Genomic DNA, 20626 nt, shown 5'->3' with positions numbered 1-20626 from the left:
GACACTACCATTTCACAAAAGCGGGCTTTGAGACTTACAGAGATTAAGTGGTTACCCCAAATCATTCAGCCAGTAAAGGATGAAACTAGAATTCACACCCAGTCTGACTTCACCATCCTTGCTCTTCACCACTCTATTATATTGCTTTCCTAAGACTTGATAAAAAGAACTTTACTTTTCAAGACGATGTACACAACAGTTTACTTTTTACCGAAGTATAATGACTTCACAATGGTGTGTTAGTTTCTGCTGTACAACGGCCTGAGTCTGCCGTGTGTATACACATATCCCCTCCTTCTTGAACCTCCCACCCTCCGCCCATCCCTGTGACCCTCTAGGTCAACACGGAGCACCAAGCTGAGCTCCCTGTGCTATACAGCAACTTCCCACTAACTATTTGAATTCTGCCTAGAAACTGAGGCCCCATCCCCAAGTGTCACCTGCTGATTCTACTACCTTGTCTAAGGGGACGTCTTCATATAACAGTGAGGTGGCAAGTAGGCACACGCACACACGCATCCTGGAGAGGCATTAGGCCAGAGAGACATTCACGGTCTGGCCCCGCCAAGTGCTCCCAGCACAGCAGGACGGATGCAGCCTCTAATAGAGTTCAGCAGAAGTAACCTAGGCATTTATTATCAAGCTCCACTGACTGAATTCTCTTTTCTGATGCTAGCAGATGACTCCCATTCTCCATAACAAGAGCCAGGAGAGTATATTCAAGGGCAGGGCACAGTGGGGGGCTGCATTTTGAAGCCGTGAAGTCAGGGCTCAGGGGGGAGAGATGGCTTGTGACACATCATTCAGAGGGAAGCTTTCAGGGCAGAATGACCCCTTTCCAGCAGCCAGGGCCCCTGCAACCACCTGCAAAGTGATAAGGGGACAGACATCTTCACAGAAAGAGGCACCCTGTGACACGTTTTCAGCAAGTTTTCTAGGCAACCCCCAGATGCTCTCTACTCCCTCAGCAACAAATCAGTCTAGGTCTAAAAAGATGCAGCAAGATCCATTTCATCCTGATGGCTCAACGGGTAAAGAATCTGCCTGCAATGCAGGAGACGAACGAGATGCCAGTTCAATCCCTGGTCTCATTCACCTGTCTAATTTTTATAATGATATCCCCCAAATCTCGTTTACTTAATTATGAAAAGACGTCATATATGCACATGTGTATCACGTGTATTGGTATCTGCATCCCAGGTGGCGCTCCTGGTAAAGAACCCACTTGCAGTGCAGGAGATGGGAGTTCGATCCCTGGATCGGGAAGATTCACTGGAGGAGGAGATGGCAACCCACTCCAGTATTCTTGCCTGAAAAATCTCGTGGACAAAAAGAGCCTGGCAGGCTACAGTCTGTGGGGTCACAAAGAGTCAGACACAACTGAGCACGCGTATGCAGAACTAAAAGCCCCACCAAACGGGAAATGGTAACTGCTTGATAAGAAGCAATGCTCCTTGCAGAAAAGGTCACAGTTTGTTCATCATCACCTGATGACAGAGGACCTCTGAATTGAAGGAAAGTGGGCGCTGCACACACCCAACCCTTATCAGCAACCTCGCCCCCTTGGACTATAAAACTCCTCACAAACCCCCCAGGTTGGGACACACAGCTCTTAAGGCATTTGCCTGCTGTGGCCACCTTTGCCTGGCAAAGGAATAAAGCTATTCTTTTCTATTTCACCCAAAACTCTGTCTCAAAGATTTAATTCGGTGTCAGGGTACAAAGACTGGATTCAGCTTCATAACCATTAATCAGCAGGGCTAGAATGGACCACAGGGTTAATGAGCTTATGCCTTCATCTGTAACTTATGAAGCACGTCCTTGTACCATTCAGCATATACCAGACAATTAAGGACAATGCAAAAACACACAGGCCAAGATGATGTATAAATAGAAAAATGAAAAGTGAACGTATATAAAGCAAGGGAAAAATAAAAGCAATAGTGGAAGAATACGAAAAAAAAGCTTTACCTCCTAAACAAGAATTTTTATTTCTTGGATCTCACAAATCCAAGGATTGCATAGTAAATTCAGCAAGGAAACCTCAATAAAACTCTTTCAAGCTCAGATCACTGTTGAGATGACTCACTTCCCCAGAGAAGGTGGAGGATAATTAGGTTGGAACAAAAGTGACTCAAGGAGTACATCAATTAAAGGAAGGTTCAAACTGAGGCAGGAGGTACATGGACCCCCCACAGGGGAAAGTGATATGGGATTCACTCCCTGAGGACTGAAACTCCAAGACAAGAATAGCAGGACAACTAAAAGGAGGAGGCTGGGCCCTGTGCAGACCACATATTTCTCATCCTCCAAGTCAGGAGACCCCATGGAGCAGGAAATGGCAGCTCACTCCAGTATTCTTGCCTGGGGAATCCCATGGACAGAGGAGCCTGGAGGGCTACAGTTCACAGGTGGTCAAGAGTCGGACACAACTGAAGTGACTTAGCACACACGCAAAAGTCAGGAGATCTCCCCAACCACACATGCGTAGAAAGCCTCCTTGGAGGTCAAAAGGGAAGTGATGTCAAGGGATGCTGTACTCACAGGTCTTCTTGGTAGAATCCATCTTGGAAAGAGATGGGTGTGCATCAGGTGTATCTGACTCTTCATGACCCTGTGTTCTGTAGCCCACCAGGCTCCTCTGTCCATGGGATTCTCCAGGCAAGAATACTGGAGTGGGTTGCCATGCTCTCCTCCAGGGGATCTTCTGACCCAGGGATCGAACCCATGTCTCTCAGGTCTCCTGCATTGGCAGGCAGGTTCTTTACCATTTGCACCACCTGGGAAGGATCCTGATATACACCAAATATGGATTGTGAACCAGGCAGGTAAAAATGACTGGCCAAAGGAAACCTGGAAGAGATGCCCCATAAAAGTAATTCAAACTGCCATGGGAGTGAGACTCAACAAAACTCTCTCTTTGAGTTTGTGCATGTCTTGTCTGTGTCTCTCTTTGAGTGTGTGTCTATTAACACAGACTGTACTCTTTTTCCTCCCAATAAATACTTAACTTGCTTCGCTACTTTTCATCTTTGTGGAAATTCCTTTCTGCAAAGCTGAGGAGCCAAAGTCCTTGTCTCTAACCACTGGTCTAGTGGCTAGGATCTGGTGCTCTCACCACCAGGACCCAGGCTCAATCTCTGCCTGGAAACCCAAGCCCCATTTCAAGCTATTTCAGGCTGAGGCCACCCAAGATCAAAACCACCACCATCAGAGTGCCTCCAGTTGTGAAGGAAGAGACTGTCACTCACAGTAGCTGGGACCAAGATGCTGGGTTTATTCCTTTCTAGGCAGAAGAAAGCTATACTTGCAAATCACAGACTCTCTGAACAAAGCAAAGAGCATTATTTTTGAAGGCATTAGAGATCAGAGGGCTTCCCTGATAGCTCAGTTGGTAAAGAATCTGCCTGCAATGCAGGATCCTGATCCTGGTTCGATTCCTGGGTTGGGAAGATCCACTGGAGAAGGGATAGGCTACCTACTCCAGTATTCTTGGGCTTCCCCTGTGGCTCAGCTGGTAAAGAATCCACCTGCAATGTGGGAGACCTGGGTTTGATCCCTGGGTTGGGAAGATCCCCTGGAGAAGGGATAGGCTACCCATTCCAGTATTCTTGAGCTTCCCTTGTAGCTCAGCTGGTAAAGAATACACCTGCAATGCAGGAGACAATGCCCAAGTCTTCACCCCACGTCTTCTCTCCAAGATCAGGGGATCCCAGAGAAGAACCTCTGGGATCTTCTCCAGGGGTTGGGAAGATCCCCTGGAGAAGGGATAGGCTATCCACTCCAGTATTCTGGCCTGGAGAATTCCATGGATTTTATAGTACACAGGGTCGCAAAGAGTCACAGAGGCTTTCCCAAAGAGGAGTATTTAGAGATTGGTTGGCATTCAGAACCATGGTCACTGTAGTGTGGATACTGCTGCTGGACTTCCAGGATGATCCTGACCAATCAGGAGTCAAAACAACAACAACAAAACACCAGAAGAAAGCAACAACAACAAAAAAAAAACACCAGAACAACCAAAGAAATTTTGACAAAGACCAAAGTTGGAGAACTTTCCCTTCCCATTCTGGAAACTTGCTATAAAGCTAGTTATAAAGACGGCATGGTACTGGCGTAAGGATAGATCAAGGACAGACCATTCAGAGTCCAGGAATAAATCCTTATTACTTACAGTCAATTGAACTAGATAAAAGTGCTGATGGGGCCCAGAGAAGGCCATCGCAAAATGTACCTGGAAGGTATACTTAAGTTACTTAAGAAACGGTCAACCCAAAAGGGCACTCTAAACCTCCTTCCGGGCACTTCTCTGGCAGCCCAGCAGTTAAGACTCCCTGCTTCCTCCACTTGTTCCAGACAAAAAGGCTTTGGCCTCTCCTGAACGTTTTTTTGTCCCCACATCCACTGTTGGCAGATGCTGCTATCTTTTCAATGTATATCCAGAGACCCACCACTTGTCAATATTACCACCATGTCAAGAGCCAGCTACCATCTTGGGCAATCACAACAGTCTTTTAACACACATCTCCCTGCTTTACCCTGGCTGCCTTAAAATTTGCTGTTAATTCAGTGGACAGAGTGAATTAAAAGGAAGTCCAATTATCTTTCCTGGAGGAGGAAACAGCAATTCACTCCTGTATTCTTGCCTGGAGAATTCCATGGACACAGAAGACTAGCAGACTTCCAACTAACATTTTCACTTTTCTCTTCCAGTCATCTTATGCATGCCTGCATGCTCAGTCGCTTTAGTCGTGTCCAACTCTTTGCAACCCCGTGGACTATAACCCACCAGGCTTCTCTGTCCATGGAATTCTCCAGGCAAGAATACTAGAGTGGGTTGCCATGCCTTCCTCCAGGGGATCTTCCCGACCTAGGGGTCAAACCCATGTCTCCTGCATTGGCAGGCAGATTCTTTACCACTGAGCCACCAGGGAAGCCCCCAATCACCTTACACTTCTGTGCAAAGCCGTCCATGGCTGCTCATCTCAACCCAGATCTCTTCTGTGTCCTACAAGGTCTTCTCTTAGAAAGTCCCACTTCTGTGACCTCTTCACTTACTTCTACCCTCTCTACTCCCTCTATTCCTACCCCACCCACCCACCCACCCACCTCTATCTTCTCTTATTTATCAGAGATGTTATGCATGATACTGCCTCAGCTTTGCAGGTGTAGCTCCTCCATCACTCCTTACATACACTCAAATGTAACCTTCTCATCTGACCATACATCCCCTGCCCTCCTTGATGGACTGTAAAAAAAGGTCTAAGTCTCCCTCCATCTACCCCTTCCTCTGCACTGTGACTTTTCAGACTCTCCCACCAAGAAAGCAGGCCTCCACCCTTTCACTAGTGAATAAGATGCTGGATTTTGCAAAGGCCATACCTTTCCTCTCTACCTTACACTGGCTTAGTCTGCTGGATAAGGAGTTGAGAAGTCAGTTAATGATACAAACATGGAAAACAAGAACAAGCTCACCTGGGCTTTCAGTGACACAGCCAAGACCTCTTGCCTCTTAATCCACTTCTCTTTCCAGAACTCCACAATGCCTTTCAGACAATTACTGTTCTTGTTGTTCAGTCAATAAGTCATGTCCAACTCTTTGTGACCCCAGCATGCCAGACTTCCAGGACTGCAGAATGCCAGTCTCCCCTGTCCTTGACTACCTCCTAGAGTTTGCTCAAACTCATGTCCATTGAGCTGATGATGCTACATGCCATCCAACCATCTCATCCTCTGTCTCACCCTTCTCCTCCTTCCCTAGATCTTTCCCAGCATCAGGTTTTTTTCCCAATGAATCAGCTCTACACATCAAGTGGCCAAAGTATTAGAGCTTCAGCATCAGTCCTTCCAATGAATATTCAGCGTTGATTTCCTTTAGGATTGACTGATTTGATCTTCTTGCTGTCAAGGGACTCTCAAGAATCTTCTCCAGGACCACCATTTGAAAGCATCAACTCTCTGATGCTCAGCCTTCTTTATGGTCCAACTCTCACATCTGCACATGACTACTGGAAAGATCATAGCTTTGACTATACAGACAATTATTAACTGAGCCCAACCTTAAACTTTCACAAAGCACTTGAGTCACATTCTGCCAAGGCAAGATTTCTAAGCTTGTCCTCATGAGATCCCCAGGAGTAAGGAAATCAACCAGGCCATAAGTAGTACAGAGGCAGGCAGAAAACTGAGAGTATAAATAGCCTCTCACAGCTGGTGCATGTGGGATTACAAGTAATAACGTTTCCTTGCTGAAGACATTGCACTTCACTGCAGAACCACTTCAATCATTGCTCAAATGTGTTTTATAAATAATCCAGAACTCTCAGAGGGTCAGCCCCACGAAGTTCCAACCCTCCTGTCAAGAGTTTCTTGAATCTCAGTAGCACCAGTCATGACTGAGTCCCTAGTTAAATCCTGACCTACTTTAAACAGCTCTAATCCGAAATTCTGTGCTGTAGTGCCAAGTCTCTTACTGCTTATTCGTAACTAATACATGGTGAATGTTGTCATGGGGAGATTATGGGATGCCATGGGAACACACAGCAGGACCTGACTTGGTGTGGTCAAAATACAGACGCTGGGGGGCCTTTCATAAGACAGGTGGTAAACTCCTGGGATTACGTGATTTTTAACTTGAGAGAATTTAAAGGATAAAAAGTGAACACAGGGTGGGAAGGAGAGGGTGGGACAATAGACATATATATGCCTAGCACTGATGTATATATACAACCATATGTAAAAGAAATGGCTCATGGGAAGCTGCTGTAAAGCGCAGGGAGCTCAGCTTGGTGTTCTGTGATGACGTAAAGGATGGGGTTGTGGCAGGAGAGAGGCCCAAGAGGGAGAGGATATATGCATACATAAGGCTATGGTTTTTCCAGTAGTCATGTACGGATGTGAGAGTTGGACTGTGAAGAAAACTGAGCACCGAAGAATTGATGCTTTTGAACTGTGGTGTTGGAGAAGACTCTTGAGAGTCCCTTGGACTGCAAGGAGATCCAACCAGTCCATTCTGAAGGAGATCAGTCCTGGGATTTCTTTGGAAGGAATGATGCTAAAGCTGAAACTCCAGTACTTTGGCCACCTCATGCGAAGAGTTGACTTATTGGAAAAGACTCTGATGCTGGGAGGGATTAGGGGCAGGAGGAGAAGGGAACGACAGAGGATGAGATGGCTGGATGGCATCACTGACTCAATGGACGTGAGTCTGAGTGAACTTCGGGAGTTGGTGATGGACAGGGAGGCCTGGCGTGCTGCGATTCATGGGGTCGCAAAGAGTCGGACACGACTGAGCGACTGAACTGAACTGAACTGATAGCTGGTTTATGTTTTTAGACAGAAGAAACTAAAACAACATTGTAAAGCAATTATACTCCAATTAAAAAAAAAAGAGAGGGCCAAGAACTGCAAGTAATGGAAGCCAACAAAGGAGACAGAGATGGAACCGAGCAAGGTGGGAGAAAAGAGGTGAAGGGTGTCATGGTAGCCAAACGGGACACACATTCAAAAAGCAGGCAAGAGCTAGCAAATTCAGGCAACAACAAGCTAGTTCTTTACAGATCAACACTCCTGCCAAGAATAAAGCACAATCAGAATAAATTTTTCCAAAAAAAAAAACCTATTTAAAATATTGGAAAATTACTCGGTCCTTGAGAGCATCAGGACCAAGCATCCAAAGAAAAGGAAAGCACAGCAATGTAAGCTAAAAGTATTTCATGCCACTTTTTCCCCCTCTGCTTTGAACCTAGAGCCTCCAAGAGGCTTGTGAGCTGGAGGAGCAAAGCCTGGAGATCAGGACTGAGGAGAGACATTTCCTTGGTTAAACAACACGGGTTTTCAGTGGGAATCCCTAAAGGATGAATCCATGAGAGATGGCAAACGTGAAACAGAACACTTTTCACAAATACTCAAATCTTTTTTATAAACTTATTTATTTACCTTTTATCTTCGGCTGTGCTGGGTCTCTTGGCTGCACGGACTTTTCTCTAGTTGTGGTGAACCAGGGCTACTCTCTGGTCGCCGTGCTTGGGCTTCTCATCGTGGTGGCTTCTGTAGCTGCAGAGGATAGGCTCTTTGGCGTGCAGACTTCAATAGTTGGGGCTCCCAGGCTCCAGAGCACAGGCTCAATCACTGTGGCGCATGGGCTTAGTTGCTCCATGGCATGTGGGATCTTCCAAACCCAGGGCTCAAACCTGTGTCTCCTGCATTGGGAAGCGCATTCTTTACCCCTGAGCCACCAGTAAAGCCCCCTCAAACATATTTTTGATAACCAGGCTTGTCCAACAGAACTGTCCATACAGTGCAAATGTCCTCTCTCTGTGGGGTTCAACATGGAAACCACAAGATACATCTGACTGTTGAGCACTTGAAATGTGGCAAGTGCAACTGAGGAATGGAATTTCTAATTTAATTTTAATTATCTTAAATGTAGCTTTAAATACCCACATCAGGATTGTTTCGGCTGAAGAAGAGTGACCTCCACCCAACATCTGGCCTGATTTTCCCAGGTGAGCGACATCACTGAACAGTCCACACTCAGGGTACAAAGGCCAAGGCGCTTGCCTTGATTCAGGACAATTTAAAAAGCCATTTAGGCCTCTGAGCTCTCCATGGGGTTGGCCAAGCTCCACAGGGACCAATTCACAGCTCAAATTCTCCCACTGACCATTCCTTTCATCCCTTTCCCTTCCATAGCTGTTGGTCCCAAGAGTATTCCCCAGAAAAACTCCTGCATGCTAACCTCCAACTCAGTGTCTAGGTCCCAGGAAACCCAACTTGTAATATTTGGTGCTTGCAGTAGTCTAAGAAAGCAGATACTAATATGGGAATTTGGAGCTAGACACCCTCCGCCCAGTTGGCAATGAGGCTCCATCACTGGTGGGAGGTGACACATAGCCTCTGGCATGGCAGCAATGCAATTATACAACTTTCAGTAATTTTGAACTGGGACAGGATTCTGAAGGAAGAATTTACATTAATTAGTGTGATGTATCAGACATTTGAGAAATATGAGGGTAACAGTGACTGTAAGGACAGGAGAATCGAGTGCTGTTACTACATTTTGATGGATGCACTGGGGAAAAAAAATAATGAACAGCTGAGAGTAATTAAACACCAATTAAAAGGTAACGTGAAAGCCAGAAGGCTTCCTCAGTAGCATATAAACAGGCACTCCTCTCCCGGAGTAAAAGCACAGAGAGAGCTGAGCGCCACGGCCCAGGGTCAAGTACAGAGAGTGGTCAAGTTCTAAATATGGTTGTGCTTGCAACCAAGCAAGGTCTGCTGTGACAGGGACCGAGGACAGGAGGCTTGACTGCCAAGCAATGAGCCGCCGATGCACAGAAGGACAATATCTGGATGCGTGCATGTGTGCTCAGTCGCTTCAGTCGTGTCTGACTCCACGACCCCATGGACTGTAGCCTACCAGGCTTCTCTGTCCATGGGGATTCTCCAGGCAAGAATACTGGAGTGGGCTGCCATGCCCTCCTCCAGGGGATCTTCCCAACCTAGGGATCAAACCTGGGGTTTCTTATGTCTCCTGCACTGGCACACAGTTTCTTTACCACTAGCGCCACGTGGGAAGCCCCAGCTTCCCCTCACTCCCTGTTTAGAGCTAGGGCAATGCGAGGTCCTCCTGCCTCCGAGGAAGCAGTCAGCCCCTTCAGGATCTGGCCCCATCTTTCCTCCGGGCCAGTAGGTCGATATATTTAAGTTAAGGCAAAGTCACTACAAAACTCACCCGATAAGGGACCAAAAAGAACCAGACTCCAGGAGCAACTTAACCTTGTCAGTATGCTCTTTTCCAGCGAGAGCCAGGGGAGTCTACGTGGGCCTGCATTCTGTGGGTGCTGGATATGGTTCATTGTTCAGTCACTAAGTCGTGTCCCAAACTCTTTGACACCCTGTGGACTGCAGCCCGCCAGGGTCCTCTGCCCTCTATCTCCTGGAGTTTGCTCAAATTCATGTTCATTGAGTTGGTGATGCTACCTAACCATCCCATCCTCTGCTGCCCCCTTCTCCTTTTGCCTTTAATCTTTCCCAGCATCAGGGTCTTTTCCAACGAGTCAACTCTTCACATCAGATGGCCAAAGTATTGGAGATTCAGCATCAGTCCTTCCAATGAATATTCGGGGTTGATTTCCTTTAGGATTGACTGGTTTGATCTCCTTGCAGTCCAAGGGATTCTCAAGCATCTTCTCCAATACCACATTTCAAAAGCATCAATTCTTCAGTGCTCAGCCTTCTTTATGTTCCAAGGAGTCAGAACCTAAAGCTGGATACAAGTGAGTGTATTGATTCTGAAGCTCTCTTGTGACATAGGAGTGACATGAGGTCAGGCCCTAAAAGATGCTGCTGATGACTCCTGGAAACGTGAAAAGAAAAGATGTCTCCCAATACATGAGACAGATGCACTAGATTTCTTTGGGAGACAGTGGAAGAAGGGATTAAACAGCTAAAAAAAGCAGACGTGCTCAAGCGGATAGGCTATGGAAAGCTGTAAATCCCCCTGGAGAACTCCCTTCCATGGGAAGAGCCAGAGGATCAGCTATTTCCCCAAGAAACGTGCTAGTGAATGGACACCATCGTCACTGAGAAGCTTGGTGAGGCAGGGCTGAATGGGAGATGCCATTACGGAACTGGGCTCAGTGATAGCAATGGGGATGTGGGATTTAGAACAACAGAGTCCAGGTGCTGTGTGTGACCCTCACATGCCAGGTGAGTGCAAGCATCATAAGGCTGGAGTGACAGCCTAATAGAGCCTGACCCATGGAGAGTTGCAGATATGGTTAATACAACATGGTAGCCCTAGGGCCAAATGCATGGGCAGCCATCAAGGATCTTGCTCAGTCTGCACTCAGTTCAGTTTAGTTCAGTCTCTCAGTCATGTCCAACTCTTTGCGACCCCATGGACTGCAGCACGCCAGGCCTCCCTGTCCATCACCAACTCCCAGAGTTTACTCAGACTCATGTCCATTGAGCCTGTGATGCCATCCAACCATCTCATCCTCTGTCGTCCCCTTCTCCTCCTGCCTTCAATCTTTCCCAGCATCAGGGTCTTTTCCAGTGAGTCAGCTCTTTGCATCAAATGGCCAGAGTACTGGAGTTTCAGCTTCAACATCAGTCCTTCCAATGAATATTCAGGATTGATTTCCTTTAGGATGGACTGGTTGGATCTCCTTGCAGTCCAAGGGACTCTCAAGAGTCTTCTCCAATACACCTGTCTCCATTTCTCACCTCTGTTTCCTCCATATTGACTTTATTCCTAGGCAAAATTTTCCTTCAGAGTCACCTCTGGTAGCTTCAGTCCAGTATCTTCCCTGCTACATTAGCACTAGAGAAAGAAATAGCTTCTTAGTCCTAGTGGGTTTAGAAACAAGGCAGACTTTCCCTGGAATGGCCCATCAAATCACCAGTCACCTCGAACAAGGTGGGGTTTCCAGGAGGTTATAATGAACTGACTGACTGTTTTGGGGTCAAGTGCCAATTTGGGGGGCTTCCCTGGTGGCTCAGATGGTAAAGAATCCACCTGCAATGTGGGAGACCTGGGTTCAACCCCTGGGTTGGGAAGATCCCCTGGAGGGCATGGTAACCACTCCAGTATTCTTGCCTAGAGAATCCCCATGGAGAGAGGAGCCTGGTGGGGTACAGTCCACGGGGTCGAAAAAAGTCAGACACACCTGTGTGACTAAGCACAGCACAGACAAATTTTTAGAACTGGAGGTTGTGGCCTCTAGTAGATTGCTCCTGCTGCTGCTGCTGCTGCTGCTAAGTCGCTTCAGTCGTGTCCAACTCTGTGCAACCCCATAGATGGCAGCCCACCAGGCTCCGCCGTCCCTGGGATTCTCCAGGCAAGGACACTGGAGTGGGTTGGCATTTCCTTCTCCCATGCATGAAAGTGAAAAGTGAAAATGAAAGTGAAGTCGCTCAGTCGTGTCCGACCCTTAGCAACCCCATGGACTGCAGCCTACCAGGCTCCTCCGTCCATGGGATTTTCCAGGCAAGAGTACTGGAGTGGGGTGCCATTGCCTTCTCTGAGACTGCTCCTGGACTGATGCAAAAAGGGTCTCAGTCCTTGATCTCATTCTTCAGAGGAAACCACACATCACAAATAGAAATAGATTTATTTAAAAAAGAAAAACACAAGGGTGTGTCCGTCACCCGGGATCTGGCAGGCCCTCCTTAACTTCACTGCTCAGGCTCCAGGAAAAGACTTGTTCATGCCTCCTACGGATGCCTTTGAAGTGGACGCAGACATTTCTTAAAGCACAGGTGGGAGATGGGGTCTTAACACCAGAAGACCCTTGAGGAGGTTTTGAAATAGCCATTGTGAGGAAGGTAAAGGGGTCCTCAGGGCTGATTGGGAACAGCCCCACCCCTGCATTTCTGGACACGGGGCGCGCTGATGATGGGCCGAACGTATCGTCTCTAATCCTCCCGACCCTGGCTGAGCATCAGTGTGAGGGGAGGAGTCACGTCAGCGCACAGGAGGCGGTCCAGCCCCGAGATAAGCCCGTTTCTGCCTCTTTCTCTGTCAAGCGCTGGTCTCGGGCTCCCGGAAGTGCTCGGGTCCAGCTCTCAAGGGTCCTGCCAAATGGACTCGAAGAATGAAGAAATTCAAGTCCAGCCCATTTATTTTTAGCTAAATTAACCCTGACTTCCCACTGAAAGCGAGCGTGGCCTCCACCCCGCCCAGGACACGGAGCCCGGGGCGTAGAGTCCATGCTCTGGATTTCAAGCCCCGCTCAGCATCTTCTCTGTCTCCTTTTCAGCAGGAATCTTTCTCATGTGCAGAGTTAACCATGTGGTTCCTGTACAGAAAATCCCTATAAGATTCTATAATACATTGTTAAAAAATAATGTGCTTCCTACGTGTCAGCCTCTGTTCTACAGACTTTGTATAAATTCAATATTTTAACCTTGATGACAACCAGATGATAAAAGCAGTGTCCCCCCATATTACAGATCAGAAAATCAGGCTCAGAGAGGGTGAGCGCCCTGCAAGGTTACACATCAATCACATGTCAAAGTCAGGACTTGTACCCCGCGTCCAGTGTCCACGACCTGTACTCTTAACACCTACAGCATGTCATCCCTGGAAAAGTGGGGAAAATGCAAGATCTCAAAACGGGGAGAAAATTCCGTGGGAATCCCACGTACTGTGGGCTCTTCCACCTCCTTCCACTCCCTCTCTGAGCATCTCTCAACAGCCCGAGCAGGATCGCAGCACTTCAGGGGCGGAGGGAATGCATTTCAGGGTGAAATGGAGCAGAATGGGATGAAAGCACAGGCCTCCAGCTGTCCACGTGCATCGCCCAGGTCGGGGGCTGGGTGGGGTCGGGCAAGGAGTTGGGGGGGCCGGCCCAGATGCAGCGACTTCTCTCCTGAGCACCAGCCAGAGCCCCCAGGAGCCAAGAAAAGCAGCTGCAGGAACTGGGAGATTTTATTTGAGGGGGATTTTGCTCTTTAATGAGCTTCCCTGGTGGCTCAGACGGTAAAGCGTCTGCCTGAAATGTGGGAGATTTTTTTAAATATTTTATTTATTTATGGCTATGCTAGGTCTATGCTTTGCTTTGATAGGCTCTTCTCTAGCTGTGGGCTCCCCTGATAGCTCAGACGGTAGAGTCTGCCTGCAGTTCAGGAGACCCGGGTTCTATCCCTGGGTGGGGAAGATCCCCTGGAGAAGGAAATGGCAACCCACTCCAGAACTCTTGCCTGGAAAACCCCATGGACAGAGGAGCCTTGTAGATTATGGTCCATAGGGTTGCAAAGAGTCAGACACGACTGAGCGACTTCACTTTCACTTTGTTTGTTTTTTTTTTTTGACTCCAAACAACACAAATTTATTATCTTACAATTCCATAAGTAGGTCAGAAGTTCCACATGGATCTCACTAGGCTAAAATCAAGGTGCTAAAATCATGGCTTGTTTCTTTCTGAAGCCTCTAGGGGAGAGCACATTTCTTGGCTTTTTATCCCTTTGCCAGGCCTGCTGAATTCCTCAGCTTGTGCCCTGCCACCATCTTCAAAGCCAGCAATGTCGAATCTCTCTGATCCTCCTGCCACCACGTCTGTCTCTGACCACAGCTGGGAGACGTTCTCTGTTTTTAGGAACCCATGTGCACCCGCATGAATAATTCAGGATAATCATTCCATCTCAAGATCCTTAACTTTAATCATATCTGCAAAGTATATTTGTTTGCCAGGGCTGTCATAACAAAGTACCACAGACTGGGTGCCATAAACAACAGTCATGTATTTTCTCCCAATTCTGGAAGCTTGAAGTCTAAGATCAAGATGTCAGGAGGTTTGGTTTCTTCTGAGCCCTCTCCCCTTGGCTTATAGATAGGCTGTCTTCACTCTTATCTTCACAGTGTCTTCCCTCCAAGTATGTCCATGTCTCAAGTTCCACTTCTTATAAGGGCACCAGTCATCGGATTAGGGCTCACACTAACAGTCTCATTTTAACTTAATTATCTATTTAAAGATCCTATTACCAAATATAGTCAAATTCTGAGGTACCAGGAGTTAATACATCAACATATGAACCTGGGGATACAGTCCATAACAGATTTCACTTTGCTTTTTAATGACGAGGGTGAGCGTTTGTTCTCATGATCTGTTCTCCAGATATCATTCAACATGTTTGCTTCTGCAGTGCTCGGAGAGGGACCAGACAGGAACCCAGCTACTTAGGGCAGAGCCAGGAGATGGATGTCCAGGCCCCCAGGGTCCAGTCTCACCTTCCGCCTTTCCCCCGTCCCCTCCTCACCACACTCTGGCCACACTGGTCCGCTTACGTCTCTTTAATGTGGAAAACTCCACCTCTCTCCACCTTATACCCTTCACACAACTGGATCCCTTCAGCTGAGTTGTCTCCTTCCTCCCCCAGCTCCCTTGTCCTCCAGCCTCCTACCCGGCCTTCTCATCTCAACTTGGAGAACACTCACCTGCTCAGGGGAGGTCTTCCAGCTTCAGTCTCACAGCCCTGTTAGGTGTTTATATTTTTCTTTTTATAGATTTATTATACTAAAGTAAGAAATTATTTGCTAATTCATTTAACACGTTATTTCTCTCACTAAATTGACCACATGTGTTTGTGCTCAGTTGTATTTGGACTCTTTGCGACCCCATGGACTGTAGCCCGCCAGGCCCCTCTGTCCATGGAATTTTCTACACAAGAATATTGGAGTGGGTTGCCTTTTCCTTCCCCAGGGGATCTTCCCAACGCAAGGGCTGAACCCGTGTTCCCTGCATCTCCTGCATCCCAGGCAGATTCTTTACCACTGAGGCTACGGGTATAAATTAAGCCTCACCTATTTTGTCCATCATGCCAGCCCTGTGCCTGGCATTGTATCTGCCAGGTGACAGTGACTCTTTCTCTATCTATCTATACTTACATATTATAAATATTATGTGTGTGTGTATATGTATATACATATTTGCTGAATAAGTAAATTAAAAACAACATAAATGAAAGAAGTAACCACTGTAAGGATCTTGGAGTACATAACCTACAAAATTCCTTTTACTTTTAGAATCCAAGAAAAAATATCTTTTTAGACAAGAAAGGGAAACTCAGGTTCTGTCCTTTAAGAGAAAAGTCAGCTTTCCCAATCTCAGCTGTCCAGTCACGTGTTAAGGGTCTATCCAGATTTAATTGCACCATGTGTGGAGGTGCGTGTCCTGGTTCACATCTCAGGCAGCGGAAGAGATCAAGATGTTGGAAGGTGCCGATTGCACCTGACGGAGGAACAGACTGGAGGGAGCAGGCCACATGAGGAGCGTGGGAAAGAAGCCCAGAGCCCAGCCTTGAGCTTCTGAACGCCCCGCAGCAGCAGGGCGGAGCCCGGATGCGTTCTCTCCAAAGTCGAAGCCCCAGAGCACAAAACTGTTCTTCCTGCCATTTGCTTCACTGACCCACGGCAGCAAGAAAGGGCTGCTCACCTTTGTTTTGATACAGATGATTGAAAATATTGGGCCAGCCATCTCCACACTCAGATTCAAGCGATGAAATCACGATCAAACAACGGCTCCCCTTCGGGAGTCTCTCCTCCTCCCCCTGTATCACCCAAAGGGGCTGAAAGGAATTACTGAGTTCATATTCTAGCCCCTTCAATCTTAAAAACTGAACCAAAATGAAGTATATTCAGAAAATCAGATTGAATGGTCCGTGCTACCAACTAGTTAATTGGCCTTGGGGAAAACTTGTAGCTTTCCTGAAACCTGGCTTTTTGACTTATAAAATGAGGATGAAAAATTATATATCAATTGTCTTTCTCACAGGTCCTTGATATGATATCAAGGACCAAGAAAATACTTCTAGAAGCAGCCCAGTGCCATGGTGTGGAAATAGGCAGACTTGGACTGGATCTTGATTCTGCTCTTGTTCTCTGTATGACCTTGGGTAAGTCACTTAACCTTTCTCAGCTTTAGTGTCATCATCCATAATTGGAAATACAAAGATTACTTGCCTATGATTGCAAGAGTTTTTGTGAGTATCAAATTAGAAAAATTTGTATACAAATTGTTTATGATGCCTAGTACATGGTAGAAATCCAAGCAATTACAGAAGCAGTAGCAGTATTAATAACCTTAAGATAAAGTAAGCTATTATTGTTGTTCAGTTGCTAAGTCATGTCCTACTCTCCGCAACCCCATGGACTGCAGCACACCAGGCTTCCCTGTCCAGAGTTTGCTCAAACTCAAGTCTGTGATGAGTCATTGAGTCTGTGATGCCATCCAATGTAATCTATAAATCACTATAAAATGTAAATATAATGAAGATCATCAAGATTACCAATGAAGTTAAGCCCTATCTTTTTCATGAAGACTTTTCCTAAGAATTATTGCCTATTAATCATTCCTTTTCCTAAACTCCTACAGAACATCTCTGTACTGCATATTTGGAATTTAACCATATTTCTTCATATATTTGCTCACATGGTTTCAGTTGCTGTTAGAAACAAACATAGCTCACCCAATCCACACCTCCTGAGCTGGGATGGGGACAGTATGGTGAGCAGTAGCCTGATTCAGAGCCTAAATAGTATGGGTCCAGGGATTTCATTTAGACTTGGACCCCAGAACTGAGCATTCTTTCAGGGACAGATTTGCACCAAATCCCCTCTCCTCTACACCGTAACACACAAAAACAAAAGCATGATTATAAATAAACCTGAATCCTAACACATCCTTTAGAGTGGGAAGTAGTAACATCTAAGTACACGAGCACAGCTTTTCATAACCCAGGGCCCCCATCACTGACCGGAGGACCTGGGAAGTACCCAGCATGAAGGAAGTGCTCAATAAAAATTTGCTCAATCAATATTATTTTTTTCTTATTGAAGTATAGTTGATTTACAACGTGGTGTTAATTTCTTTTTTTAAGGTTTTTTTTTTTTTTTTTTTGATGGGAACCATTTTTAAAGTCTTTATTGAATCTGTTACAATATTGCTTCTGTTTCATGTTCTGGTTTTTTGGCCATGGGGCATGTGGGATCTTAGCTTCCCAACTAGGGAACCAGTACCCCATGCATTGGAAGGCAAAGTCTTAACTTCTGAACCACCAGGGAAGTCCCAGTAAATGAGCATTATTAATGGGAGGATTGTTGGAGCAGCAGTTATCTGTTACCACAATGATGCTGCAAAAAAAGCAACCCAAAAAGCCTTAGTGACAAATAACTGCTCTTATATGTCAGATCAACTGCAGGCAGGTTAGGCAGCTGTGCTGTCCTGGCTGAGCGATGATGTGACTGCCGATGGATGACATCAGAAGAGCAGCTGGGCAGGAGTCTATTCTCTAGCACCCCCACCCAACCCTCCTACCCTAACCCTCCCACCCCACCCAACCCTCCTACCCTCCAGAGTCTCAGTGCTAAGATTCTGTGGCAGGCAGAAGTAGAATGGATAGAGGATGCTGGACTTGCAAAGTGCACACATAAACACAAGCTTCCCCATCACATGCAGGACCAGCAAAATCCCAACGAGCTGGGCTAAGCCGGAAACAAGCTCAAACCCCATTGCCAAACTCCAGGAGGCAGAATTTGGGTCAGTGCTACTAATGGGCTGCATCTAATGAGGGACCAGGGAGTGGGAAAAGCTCCTCTGGGGACAGGAGTTTGCCTACAAGAGGCAGATCATCCATTCCAGCCACTGCAAGGGAAGCCATTTGCCTTGTGTCTGCATGTATCACCCTCCAGGGAGCGTGCTCTTTTCCAGTTCATAGACCAGAAGTATTCAGGTGGCAAGTGACTGATTATATCCCTTCTGAAAACCTGGATCCAGGGCCCAGATTGGTCCCACTGGATTCAAGATTACAGTCGCAGACACAAACCATCGTGATGAATTACTTTCTTTAAATCTTGCAGGATTAAGTCAAAGCATCATTTGTCTCTTTTCCTGGTTCCAGAAGAGCCAGATGTGTGGGGGGAGTTTCAATCTTCACCAGTGGCTCACATAGAAAGAATATGAATATAAGGTGAGAGAGATATTAGCCTCTGATCAAGGTCATTGTCCCCACAGGTCTATCTTCCTATGCCATGTGACCTGAAAGTGTGGAATGGCCATTATTCTTTTATTAGAACATGTTAAATCAGTCAGTAAGCATGCACCCAGCATAATATGCCAGCCACTGGACTAGACATTAGTGTTAAGAATGGATAAGCCAGGGAACTCCCTGGCAGTCTAGAACTTTCACTGCTGAGGGAAAGAGTTTGATCCCTGGTTGGGGAAATAAGATCTCAGAAGCTGCAAGGTGCAGCCATAAAGTAATAATAATAAAGAATGAAAAAGCCAGTTCCTAACCCTCAGTCAGTGACTTACAGGTGACCCTCACTCCTGAGTTTTGTTTTGGTTTGGGTTTTTTTTTTTTTCTGTCTAGAGGGAAAAAGAGAAAGAAATTATAAAACCATTTTGAAAAACATTGCAATGGATATACGAGCTACACAACAGGAGATTAACAAATGAACTTGAAGAAGGAGGTAGTACTTAGCATCCATCTTAAAGGATGAAGTATGTGCTCAGTTGCTTGGTCATGTCTGACTCTCTGCAACCCCATGTAGCCCACCAGGCTCTTCTGTCCATGGGATTTCCCAGGCAAAAATGCTGGAGCAAGTGACCATTTCCTCCTCCAGGGGATCTTCCTGACCCAGGGATCAAACCAGAGTCTCCTGCATTTCTGGCACTGGTAGGTAGATTCTTTACCACTGTGCCACCTGGGAAATCCAAAGGATGAAGAGGCAATCCTAAACAGAGAGAAAAGTATGTATGGGATATTCTGGACTGGCTCAAACTCCTTCCCTACATCCTTCTAGGGGAGACTAGAAAGCCAAAATCCACATTTCACAGACTCCCTTGAAACCAAGTTCTGGAAACAAATGAGATTCCACCAATTAGATGCTTTTGAGTGGGATTTGAAAGGAGTAAACAAGCTGAGCCAATCTATCTTCCTTTTCTCAAGCTGCTTTTGCTGGTAAGAAAGGCTATGGAAATTCAAAGATTTTCTGCAGTAGCATTTCAGAGTCTATTGTCCAACTCTCTATCTTCCAATAAGCATTAGATATGATAGTAGGACTCTTTTAATCTAGAAAAGCTTCCTTGACAGCCTCAAAAATAGAAGCACCCCTCGTTAATCTATTCTATGCTGCTTTGGCAGTAATTCCTTCCAATGATTTTGTTAGCACTGAAATCCTTACACCAAATGCATTTCTGCTTAAAATATTTAAGCTGATTTCTATCTCTTGCATTAATTCTTGCTGATATGGAATTTAGAATCAAACAAATGGTTAGAGATGGGAACTTGAGATTTTCTTTCTGAGCTTAAGTTTGAAAGCAAAAGAAATGCCATTACCATTTGAAAATGCAATACATGGCATACGGTGGCAAAACAGGTACTTAAATTATTACCTCTGAACTTCCAGGTATGATGGCCCAACTGGTATCAGACTCGCCTTCCTACAACTATTCAAATACAATTCAGTCACTCAGTCCTGTCCAACTCTGTGACCCCATGAACCACAGCACACCAGGCCTCCCTGTCGAACACCAACTCCCGGAGTCCACCCAGACCTATGTCCATTGAGTTGGTGATGCCATCCAACCATCTCATCTTCTTTTGTCCCCTTCTCCTCCTACCCTCAATCTTTCCCAGTGTCAAATGAGTCAGTTCTTTGCATCAGCTGGCGAAAGTATTGGAGTTTCGGCTTCAACATCATTCCTTCCAATGAACACCCAGGATTGATCTCCTTTAGGATGGACTGGTTGGATCTCCTTTCAGTCCAAGGGACTCTCAAGAGTCTTCTCCAACACAACTGTTGAACTCCAGAGTTCAAAAGTATCAATTCTTCTGCACTCAGCTTTCTTTATACTCCAACTCTCACATCCATACGTGACCACTGGAAAAACCATAGCTTTGACTAGACAGACCTTTGTTGGCAAAGTAATGTCTCTGCTTTCTAATATGCTGTCTAGGTTGGTCATAACTTTCCTTCCAAGGAGTAAGTGTCTCTTCATTTCATGGCTGCAATCACCATCTGCAGTGATTTTGGAGCCCAGAAAAATAAAGTCAGCCACTGTTTCCACTGTTTCCCCATCTATTTGCCATGAAGAGATGGGACTGGGTGCCATGA

The sequence above is a fragment of the Bos indicus genome, chromosome 14 (genome assembly GCF_029378745.1).
Source record: "Bos indicus isolate NIAB-ARS_2022 breed Sahiwal x Tharparkar chromosome 14, NIAB-ARS_B.indTharparkar_mat_pri_1.0, whole genome shotgun sequence".
NCBI lineage: Eukaryota > Metazoa > Chordata > Mammalia > Artiodactyla > Bovidae > Bos > Bos indicus.
The sequence above is the reverse complement of the archived record's forward strand: the minus strand, read 5'-3'. Positions refer to the sequence as shown.